The sequence below is a fragment of the Nymphaea colorata genome, chromosome 10, assembly GCF_008831285.2.
Source record: "Nymphaea colorata isolate Beijing-Zhang1983 chromosome 10, ASM883128v2, whole genome shotgun sequence".
NCBI classification, from domain to species: Eukaryota; Viridiplantae; Streptophyta; class Magnoliopsida; order Nymphaeales; family Nymphaeaceae; genus Nymphaea; species Nymphaea colorata.
In genome coordinates this window covers 8,900,808-8,913,498 of record NC_045147.1, presented here as the reverse complement: position 1 = coordinate 8,913,498, position 12,691 = coordinate 8,900,808, and positions in this window count along the sequence as shown.

Below are 12,691 nucleotides of genomic sequence, written 5' to 3'. Positions count from 1 at the left end.
TTTGTCTTCTTATCATGAAATGTATATCAAGCCAAATGTGTCTTCTTGTAGAAGTAATCCTAGATAATAAACTCCTCAGCAAGCACATCCAACTTTTGCCTGTATGAGTGAACGAAAGAATATTGTCACCTATGAACCTGAAAGCTTGACCCTCTTGGATGTTGTGCCTATAGAACCTCTCCTACAAAAAACATAACCAGCCCTCTATCCTATCAGTGTTCATCATGGCAAATAATGTGAGTCCTCTATATAGGAAAGTGAGACCAACAATGGCAAGTGAGAGACATTGGGTTTTATGTTGACCCACATCCTAAAAGGCTGAAAGGGCATGTACGTCCATGGTGCCCTATCCATTGGCAAAGATCGTGAGTCCTCATGTGCAAGCAATCATCACATCTATGGTCCTATGCTGCATCCTTTGGTGATCTGGCTTTTATCTCATCTTCTGAGCCTCAAAATATGCGTGGAAATCAACTAAGTGGATAAAACAATAGTCTCATTCCTTCTTTAAAGTCTAAACAGTAAGTCCTTATAGTTGCAGGCCATGAAATTGGTCACAAACTGATCATCAATAGGATATCTAGGTTGTCCTGCTGGCTTTTGGTAGTCCCAAGATGTACATGAACTCGTCCATGAGTGGCACAATCTCTTTAAAAGGAGAACCAAAAAGTAGATGTGAATGGGTTCTACCTCTCTACTAAGGTATGAATGAGATTGTTGTTCATCAGTTGGACAAAACGAAGTCATCATGTCCAAACCATAGTTATCTAGATGGTGAGTAACATCTGTTCAAACTGAGGGTACCAGCCTGGCATGATTCCATTTGAGGGAATGTGTCTAGTATTTAGGTCACCTTTGAAAATAGAGTAGACAACATAGTTGCAAGGAAACATCCTAATCATGGTGACTAACCAATGACATGGTGGGGGTCTGAATAGGCACATAAATCAACACAAAATCAAGGATGGCTAGACTAGGTGAAGTGACTGTGCCTATCAAGGTTCACCAATTGGAGTTTTAGACATTGTACATGTCAATTTTTTATTTTGATAGGTTGAAGATGATCTAAATGATGGCACAAAGAGCCATGAAAATGTTAGATGGTTTTTTACAAAGGAAATCCCAATTTTTTTTTAAATCCATGATAGTTTTGAATGAAAACATTATACCTTGTGTAGTGCATACACATATTAAATGTTTAAACAGCACTCCCTAATAACAAGGCTCCATCTTGAAATTGTTTGAAAATCCACTTGGTCACCTATGCTGGATATTTGGAGATCTAAGATCATCAGTAGCTCCACACATCAAGCATGCCTATATACTTGGATGAGAGCTCCAATGTATGTGATATAGACTCCTCTAAATATGTTCTGAAGTTTATTGATTCTCCTTGATCATTCACCAATATATCAGGCTACTCCCTTAGTACATGTGAGGGGAGGGCCAACACCTACCTTCAGTAAGCTAGTCCAGCCATTTAACCACTCCAATCTTACAAGAAGTATTCCTCGATGTAATGACCAGGACATGTAGGTGAAGGGAGATTTTAAAATATCTAATAACATGCACGATTAGTTGGCTTTAAAGAAAAGTGGCCTAAGATGGGGGTTAAAATAAAAAGGAGAGACAATCATTGTTATCAAACAGCTCCTAAATTGATAAGGGTAATATGTAATCTTATGTCTATATAAGCATGAAAAGTTTCTCTCAATTCTAAGTCCTAATGCATATGAGAAATATGTACATATCAAGTCATAACTAAGTCCTAATGCATGTGAGAAATATATACATATCAAGTCATAAAGGAACCTAAGTGGCAGTAAGGGTGAGATGACATTAAGAACTTAGAAAATTGGAATACTTGATCTAGTCAGATAGTGACTGGTCCCATCATGATCGCTACTCTTAACCATAGACTGTATAAATGAAATTTGTTGACCCTACTTGCCCCCATTTTTCCATATTCGGGAATCCAAGATATGAGAATTGACTCATTGGTTTGAGGTCTAATCATTCATGTAGTCTTTATTAGGGGTAATCAAACCAAGGACTAGAATAAACGTTCCAATATCTATGCTTAAATGTCATGCAAAGCCTAAGAAGGCAAACAGGCCTTGATTTTATAATGGGACTTATGACTAAAGAGAGAATCAAATTGACAGCAATTCATGTTTGGATCATCATAAATCCATGCAAAATGTTAAACTAGATTTAAAATTATGCATGCAAGATTAGATCATATAGATTTGAAATATGATCTCTAATGGGGTTCAATTAAAGAACATACACTTATATTTGGGGAAAATTGGATCCAGATCCGAATATTTGATCTTAATCCTAGAATTTTAATTCAAACCTTCTTGTTTATATGAGATTATGCTTCTAACTTTGAAATGGGAGATACTAAAAGATCCAAAATATTCCAACTTGACATTGAGGTTGAGATCTATAATCAAAACTTTAAGATCCAAAATCCAATAAATTTGAACTTTCATTCATGCCTGATCTGTTGAGTTCCAAATCTGAATATAGTATATTTGAATCCAACATTTGTTTGACTTGATTTGGAATTCAAATTTGATGCTGTTTAAATTGACTAATATCCATTTGGAAATTTTATGATCAAGATCTGATGATCGAGATTTGAAATCCAAATAGGATAGGAGTAGGCTGATCAAAGGGATTGGACTGTAAGAGATTGAACCTAGCTAGATTGGGTTTGTGCTAGCAATGAACCTAGCTTTTATTAGACCCTTTGTTTATTCTTAAATCAGATATGAATGTCCTATAATTGAACATAAGTAACCTAGAATTGGCCTTAATAGAGGTCGGCTAGAACCTAACTTTTCAGTTCATGGGTGTGAGTTGCTAGCTTTAAGGCGAGTCTAGGTGTGGTTTTAGAGGATAGATCTAGGGTTGGACTTCATGCCTGTATGATCTAAGGTTTTTTAAATTATTTTAAAGAGTTTGATTTTGAAATCACTTTAAGAAAACTATGTTTCTGAAAGTGATCCTGCATTAGACATAAACTGTGTCTAGTTGTTCATATATGAGGGGTACCAACTGAAAACATGCAACTTGAGTTAAACTGAATATTTGGGCGCATGTGTGAGTGGTGACTAATGTGCATGTTTAAGAAATTGTGCTATGTATGATGAATTAAACAATGGAAACCAATTGCATGTGCAAGGCATGATTGATCCAGAAAAAAAGAAATTGCCTAGACCTAAAGATCTGACTAAGTCTGTTCCCACAACCTCCACATAAGTGCTACTATAGCTTGAACTCAAGAACTTAAGCTGAGACTCTTAAGAAAATTCAACTTGAAATGATACAATCTTTTTAAGCAACAAACTGGAATTTTACCAAGTTTATTGGGCCTTTTTAGCAGCTTGAGAATTGTACCATGGAGTGGAGTGTGACCCTTTTTTATAGTGTGTTGGGGGTCGATCCTCTTTGAAAGGATTGATACGTGACTAAACTTTTGTTTAGTCATGCCATCTCAAAAACACAAAACTTAGTATTGAAAATATTTGTTCTGCTTTCAATTCTAATCTGAACTCATTCCATGAAAAGCAATGTGTGTTCGAAGAAATGCTGGTTGGTTCATGATAAAGGATTTTGATTAACATCTAGCATGGAGCACGAATGATGCATGAACATTGGTGGGGGAGAGAAAACACACATTAAAAACATATATTAAAACTAATATTTGAAAGAAAATGCTCAATCTGACTTCATACACCGATTCAGATTTTGTCTATGTTGGCTTGTTCAATGAAGAACATCGCATGATTCATGTCTATTCGTATGAGTTGCCATTAAGCACAAAGTGAGAAATTAACAATGCATTAAATGAATATCTTGTGGATTGTGCTTACATGTGGATTTTGTGTCTAGATTTTATCCTGGGATCTAGATTCAAAATTAGATCTGGAGAAAGTTTTATAAAATAGATCTAGATATGATATGAAGATCTAGATCATGATCTGATAATGAAATCTGAAAATTGAAATAATCGATCTAGATCTATAAAAGGCATATCACATATCTGAAATCCAGATAAAGATCTGGATATGAGATATGAGATCGATGTGCACTGGACCTAGTTGAATCTGGGCTAGGTGGGTTCAAACTCAAGCAACTTGTGCTGGATCTAGAATGGGTTCAGTTTGAAATGGGTTTAGACCTAGGCTGAATGTAGGGTCTACTAGGCTCAAACTGGGGTCTATTTTTTTTAAATCAGCTTCAGCTGAATTTGAAGTGGGCTGAGGATGGGCATGAGCCTACTAGGTTCATGTGGACTTGTATGAAATGCAAACATACATTCATGTGACTCCTCAGTTAAGTGTTATGAAAAATATAAATATATTGGCAAAAACAAGTAGAATACCCTTGGCATGGAAATCAAGCTTGGTGGGTTTTGTGGGCAAGTTGACCACATTGGATGGTTGAACTAAAAATAAAGTTTGAAATACTCAAGTTGGATACAAAAGAATACAATCCTAGCTCCTGCAAGCCAAAATGTCTTAGACTGAGAGAGGTTTATCTTGGACCTACCAAAGCTAGTGAGAGAGTGTCACTCTGATTTTAGGACAATCACCCCAGAACTCAAATCTGAATCCAGAAATTGAAAGTAACTCAGGAAATACTTTGTGGACACTGAGGAGAGCATATGTTGAGCTCAACGAGGTCTGACATGGTTTTGGTGATCTAGAAATGGCAGTGAACGGCCTCAGTGAGCTGATCAGATGAGAATGACCTGGCTTTGTGTTGGGAAAATGATAGCAAGCTGATTCTAATGACTCCTAAGGTCTTGTAAAGGTGAGGATGATCCTAAATTTTTAAAGGTTAGACAATTCTCAGACTTTTGGTGAAAATCTCCAACTAGGTTAGGGTAATAGGATGTAGGGACAAAATGATCATTTTATAGCAATGGTGAATTAGATTATCATGATCTCAATGATTAATGCTAAGACGAAATGTGCTTGTTTGGCCCAGTAACAAAACTTTTTCTTGAGATATGATTTCAAAAGATTGATTTTGAAATCCTTCTAGTGAAGGGTAAAATGGTTGTTTGGACTTATGCAAATTTGGTGTGGTCACAGTTGTCACAGAAGTTCAGTTAGTTCAAGAGAAAGAGAATCTCCACACTCACTCATTTATTCATTTTCTTCACAGAATGTGGGAAATTTTGAGATAACGATAGAGCATGATTCTTTTATTTCTCATGAAGCAAGGAGGGAGAAGCCATTGAATGGTACTTAGAAGTCATTGACTCTATGCAAATGAGAGACCTTAATGGGGTGGTCAATGCATTCATCAAAAAATATGAGCCAAATCTTTCAATCATCCCAACAATTGACACCCTCATGAGTCTTCGACAAGAGCTTGGAGAGTCCTAATGGAAATATATACAAAGATAGCTGTAATCACCCCAATTTTTTCCAAAATTTTTGAAGATTCAAAATTGATCCAAAACCCAAGTTCAGATCCAAATCGAACATTTCATATCCAAAATTTGAATCGCATTCGAAACGACAAAATTTGAGTGTCGCGCGTGCATAGACCTTCTATTTGTTTTAAAAACTCATTTCTCACGCCAAAATGTGTTTTTAAACCCAAGTCGCGCACTCGAACGAGTCGACAAACGACTAAACCAAAATCGGATTTGGAGTGAGTTCGGAGTTGCTCAAAATGGAGTCGACCGCCCATTTTTCTTTAACAAAGAACTTTTCTTTTACATATTTTAAATAAAAATGATCGTTTAAAAAATATATTTTTATTTCATATTTATTTCATTACGTTTTATTAAATTTCATTGAATTTTATTCAAAAAAAAATTATTACGTTTTTGCGCGTCCCGCAATGCGCAGTCGCGCAACACACAATCGCGAGACCGCGCGTCGTGAAACGCTCACACACGCACACAAAAGAGCAACATGCACGATCCCGCAACACGTGAGCGCGACCGTGCGCGACAGCACGGTCGCGAGACCAGCTCTCGTCGCCCGACCGTGCGGTCGGGCAATGGTGCCCCTCGCATGACAGCGCTTGACGCTGTTGCGTTCGGGCATTGTTGTCTCTCCCTTTCACCCCTCCTTTTTGACAAAAAACCTCCCTTTAGGGGGCGGTTTTGGTCTTTTTAGGTGGGCAAAGACCCAACCCACTTCTGAAAATGTTTTTGCAGGCCTAATGGCCTATAAATACTCATTTCAAACCATTTCTTTTTCAAAATAATTCAAAATTATGTGAAATTCTGATGAAAATGTTATAAAATTTAAAAAAAATCAAAATTTGGGTTTTGGCTCCAGAATCCTATATAAATAACCCCACAATCCCCCCTTCTTGGGTAAGAGTTAGCCCTTGGGAGAAACTCTAGAGTATTCTCACTTGAAGACTTAGAGTTTCTCTTGAACTTTCTCTTTCTCACTCTTCCTCTTTCCATTTATCCTATTCCTCTTCAACTTGGAGCAAGCTACAACTCTCTTGGAGGCATCATCTTGGAATTTCACTCAAGGGGATCTTCAAGTGAAGGTGTTCATCTTCCCTAGGTCATTTCTCATTAAAGATATGTAATCATCATCTCTCTCATTTCTCTCTTCATTTTCCTCTCTTCTTCATCTCCTCATGGCCAAAGAAGATAGCACTCAACATCTTTGTAGAGACAAGAAGCTATGCTCAAGTGCACCGAGAGCATGAAAAGATGAGATGATCTTTCATTTCATGATTGAATCATGTTTTTCTTTTATCGAATATAGCATTGTCTTTCTTTCTTTATTTTCTTGTCATCTTCATCTTTCTATGGTAAAAGGAAATAGCACTCAACCTCTTTTTAAAGACAAGAGGCTATGCTCAAGTGCACCGGGAGCATGGAAACATGAGATGACTTTTCATTTCATGATTGAATCATGTTTTCTCTTTTATTGAATATAGCATTTTCTTTCTTTCTTTATTTTTCTCTCTTCTTCATCTCCCCATGGCCAAAGGAGATAGCACTCAATTTTTCTTAGAGACAAGAGGCTATGCTCAAGTGCATCGGGAGCATGGAAAGATGAAATGATATTTCATTTCATGATTGAATCATGTTTTCTTTTTTATTGAATATAGCATTGTCTTTCTTTCTATATTTTCATCTCTTCTTCATCTCCTCATAGTCAAAGGAGATTGCACTCAACTTCCTTTTACAGACAATAGGCTATACTCAAGTGCATCGGGAGCATGAAAAGATGATATGATCTTTCATTTCATGACTGAATCATGTTTTCACTTTTATTGAATATAACATTATCTTTTTTTTATTTTCTTCTCATCTTCATATCCTCATGATCAAAGAAGATAGCACTCAACCTCTTTTTAAAGACAAGAGGCTATGCTCAAGTGCACCGAGAGCATGGAAAGATGAGATGATATTTCATTTCATGATTAAATCGTGTTTTCTTTTTTATTGAATATAGCATTGTCTTTCTTTCTTTATTTTCATCTCTTCTTCATCTCCTCATAGTAAAAAGAGATATCACTCTACCTCTTTTTAAAGACAAGAGACTATGCTCAAGTGCACCGGGAGCATAGAAAGATGAGATGATCTTTCATTACATGATTGAATCATGTTTTCTCTTTTATTGAATATAGCATTGTCTTTCTTTCTTTATTTTTCTCTCATCTTCATCTCTCCATGGCCAAAGAAGATAACACTTAATCTCTTTTTAGAGACAAGAGACTATGCTCAAGTGCACCGGAAGTATGGAAAGATGAGATGATCTTTCATTTAATAATTGAATCATGTTTTCTCTTTTATTGAATACAGCATTGTATTTCTTTCTTTATTTTCCTTTCTTCTTCATCTCCCCATGGCCAAAGGAGATAGCACTCAACCTCCTTTTAGAGACAAGAGATTATACTCAAGTGCACCAGGAGCATGAAAAGATGAGATGATCTTTCATTTCATGATTGAATCATGTTTTCTCTTTTATTGAATAGAGCATTGTCTTTCTTTTTTTATTTTCTTGTCATCTTCATCTCCCCATGATCAAAGGAAATAACACTCAACCTCTTTTTAAAGACAAGAGACTATGCTCAAGTGCACCGGGAGCATGGAAACATGAGATGATCTTTCATTTCATGATTGAATCATGTTTTCTCTTTTATTGAATATAGCATTGTCTTTATTTCTTTGTTTTTCTCTCTTCTTCATCTCCCCATGGCCAAAGGAGATAGCACTCAACCTCTTTTTAAAGACAAGAGGCTATGCTCATGTGCATTGGGAGCATAGCAAGATGAGATGATATTTCATTTCATGATTGAATCATGTTTTCTCTTTTATTGAATATAACATTGTCTTTCTTTCTTTATTTTCTTCTCATCTTCATCTCCCCATGACCAAAGGAGATAACACTCAATTTTTTCTTCGAGACAAGAGGCTATGCTTAAGTGCATCGGGAGCATGGAAATATGAGATGATCTTTCATTTCATAGTTATATCATGTCCTCATTCCTAGTTAAATCTTTCTCTTTCCATCATCCTCTCTCTCTCTTCTTCTTTGAATATTGTCTACGTATTACCCATGCATAGTTGCTTGGTTTTCTATTTATATGTGAATGTATGATGAGAATGAGAGTGTAGTTTGAGGTTCTTTATTTTTATCTTCATATTAATTTTTGAGGTTGGGACTTGTCCAACCCGGGGAAACCTTCACGAATATGTACATATTAAAAATGCATTCTCATGTCATTGCGTATAGTTTCCCTCTTAATCACCCAATTAGAAACCCTAACGAGTGTCTCGTTATGTTGTTTGATTTTCTTCCATACCCAACGGTGGAAGATTTTTCCTTGTAACAATCCAAATAATAACATTCTATGCTTGTATATAAATCATATTTTACAAAAGATTTTTAAAAGCAAATACCATCTCTAATGTGGCTTTGGAGATTTAGCTTAAGCTCTTGCGTGAGTCAAAGCTCCCCTCCGGCCCACATCAAAACTTGAAGTTGGTTATTTTTCATTTCTTGATTTTTAATATCATGAAAACATGTATGTATGTACATGTTATATACATATATGTGTACATGAAGATTTTCTTTTTTCTTTTTCTTTTTATGTTTCCACACTTTATTTTACAATTTTTCATATACATATGAATGCATATATACATGTGTTCCATTTTCTCTCTCTAGAACCTTTTGTTCATCTTTTCAAGATAAATGTCTTATCCTACAAATTTCTTATATATATATATATACACACATATATATATATCTTTTTCTTTCTCTCTTTATTTAAGTTAAGACTTCATTTTTAAAAAGCTTATACAAATATGCATACATACATATGGAGAATATATATATCTCCTTTTATTTCAAAATCATTCATCTAATGATTTTTGAAGTCTTTTTCTCTCTCTCTTTTTCTTTTTATAAGAATGTTGCATACCCTCCATTCCTTTAAACATTTTCTCATGATCTTTTATTTACCGACTTCACTAAGACCAAAAATCAAGTAATGACCTAATATTGGATTCATGCTTGATGGTCTACAACCCCAATCCATTTTCAAAAACTTTTTCTTCTTAGATATGATATTTATCAAAACAAAAATCTTAGATGAATGTTATGATAGGAATGCTCTTAGATGAATGTTATGGTAGGAATGAATGATTTTTCTTTCCAATCATATAGGATCAATGCATTCATGTATTCTCACCCTCTTAATTTCACTTATGATCACAAGCACCTCTCTAAAAGAACTTAAGCAAGATGAAATTGAGCTCTAACTAGGCGGTAACTGAATTAGAGCAAAATCTCAAACTTACTTAAAGTCTTAATAGAACACTAAAGTGATTCGAAAATGATTTTCCAAGCTTATCAAATGATATTTACTAATTCTACTTTTTCCCCAAAACAATTCACATTGTCAAGCAACCCTTCAAGAATCTTTTCAAAAGTTTGAAACAACAAACTTTCAATATTTTTTCTACACCGCATATATAATCAAAAGGATGTTTAAGTTAAAACGAAATGCATCAATGATGAACATAACCCTTGGATTGATTACCCCCGGTAGAGGCACCGGAAATGGTCGATCCTCGTACCGATGGGTGAGTCCCTTTCTTTCCTATTTCAAAACAAAACATTATTTTTCTGGAGCACTCCAAAACCAACCAAAAACTTTGGGATGCAAACTGTGGCAAACCCTCAAGTCTTAAACTTAGAACTCTAATGCTAGAAGTATACACACTCACCATGGTTCTTGGAGGATTTCGAGTGCATTTATATCATCATCTTGTATAGCATGAGTGCAAAAATTCTTATGAAGTGACCGAAAAGGCATAATGTGAAACAACTAGGAAGTGAACATTAGGACTGCTAAATATCCCAAAACGTTGCAAGCTGACACCAACCTGGACCTGGAACAGGAAAAAGAACCTATCCAATTCTTAAAGAACTATAAGGAGCTATTTGCTTGGACATGCAAAGACATGTCAGGCTGGATTCAAAGCAGGTATAATAGAGGTTGATTTTGAAGCTTGAGAGTTTCCCCATTAAGTAGAAATTGAGGAGGCTATACCATTCAAGTTGAAGAACAAGTCAAAGAAGGATCAGAAATTCTACTAAAACCCAAATTCAAGTAAACAATATATTATCCAGAATGTTTAGCCAATATCATTGTAGTACCGAAAAAGAATGGAAAAGCCCAAATATGCATCGATTTTGAAGATCTTAACAATGTCACACCCAATGACAATTATCATTTGCTTAACATTGATCTACTGGTTAATAGCATGACAGAACATGCAATGGTCTCCTTCATGGATGGGTATTTTGGCTACAATCTAATCAAGCTAGCTCCAAAAGATCAACCCAAGACATTTTTCATTATAACTTTAGGAATTTTTTGCTACAAAGTGATGCCTTTCAGGTTAAAAATGTTGGAGCAATGTATCAAAGAGTAATGGCCACCACTTTACACAATCAAATGCACAAGTTTATGGATGCCTATGTAGATGATATTCTTGTAAACTCAAAACTCATTAGGACCATATTGGGGCATTGATAGAAGTTTTCAACCAGTTGCTTTAGTGCAAGCTCAGGTTAAATCCATAGAAGTATATATTTGGCATTGAATCAGGCAAACTCCTAGGGTGTATGTTGAGTAAAAGAGGAATTGAGATGGTTCTTGCCAAAGCCAAAACCATTATAGACATGCCAATCCCGACTAATCTTAAAGAGTTACGGAGTTTGTAAGACAGAATATAAGCAATTTACCATTTTTTTTTTAGCATTACCCTTATGTGTGAACCGTTCAACCAGCTACCTAGAAAATGCATCAAGTTCAACTGGGACTCGAAATGCCAATAAACATTCAATCACATCAAAATATCTATTGAAACCACCAGCCTTGGGATGACACTTGCCGCTCTACTTTTTGGCGAACAACTCCACCTATGGAGGATTTTCAAGGTGAGCATTGGACATGATGGGCCCAATTAACCAATTTGCATCAAATGGACAAAAGTATTTTCTAGCTGCAATAGAATACTTTACCAAGTGGGTGAAAGCTATCACTATGAGAATTGTAGAATGCAAACATGTAATTTCTTTCATCTACAAGAACATTCTATGCAGATTTGGGGTGCCACATGGTATTTTGTTTGACAACAAGACCCATTTCAAGAATGAAATTATGTGTGATTAATGCTTCAAATTCAAGTTCAAAGATCATTTTTCAGCATGATTTTATTATGAGGAAAATGGTCAGACATAAACAACAATCAACATCCAAATCCAAATCATAGAAAGAACCATAGAAACTGACCAAGATTGGCATGAAAAGCTACATGATGCCCTATGGGCTTATAGGATAATGACTAACACACCTACAACTGCCACTCCTGTAGAACTAATACATGGGACAAACATGGTACTTCCCTTGCATGTACAGAAGCCTATCTATAGGTTCACTATCTCTCATTAAATTTTCAATAAATCAATATTAGAAACAACAATTATATTTAGATTTACTAGATGAAAAGAGATTAGAAGCATGTCAACAAAGGGTAGCCCGACACTATGCTAACTAAGTGATAAAATGCAACTTCAAAGTCCATGAACTAGTGTTCAGATCTACAATCCCTTGGAAGCATTCCTCTCATGGAAAGTAGACTCCCAATTGGAATGGACCTTATATCATGAAAGAAGTCTTGTCAGCCAACTCATACCAGTTGATTGACACTAATATGGTTGAACTGTCTAATCCTGTCAATGCCTAACATTTAAAGAAGTTTTATATCATAATCATGTTGTATCCAATATTTTGAATTAAATATAATGATCTTTGATGACCAGACTAGTCTATAATCTCTATTCATGCATTCTCTTAACCACCCTTGGTATTGGAGCATCTTTTTTTAAATAAAAGGAGCAATATAAGCTTCATCCCGACATGGAGGAATGAACGCTAAAGTTCAAAAGAGAATTTCAAAAGCCATAAAAAATCTCAAGTATAAAAGCATAAAACTGTGGGCAATCCAGCATAGAACCCCATAAATTTCAAGACTTTAAGGCCCTCATACATGCCAATCTTTTAAGCTCCATGCCCTTGGCGGACCATTTCACACTCTGCACATGCAAGGGCCTTGAGTTTTCATTCATATGATACATATTTTTGTGCTTAGACACACACAACCACC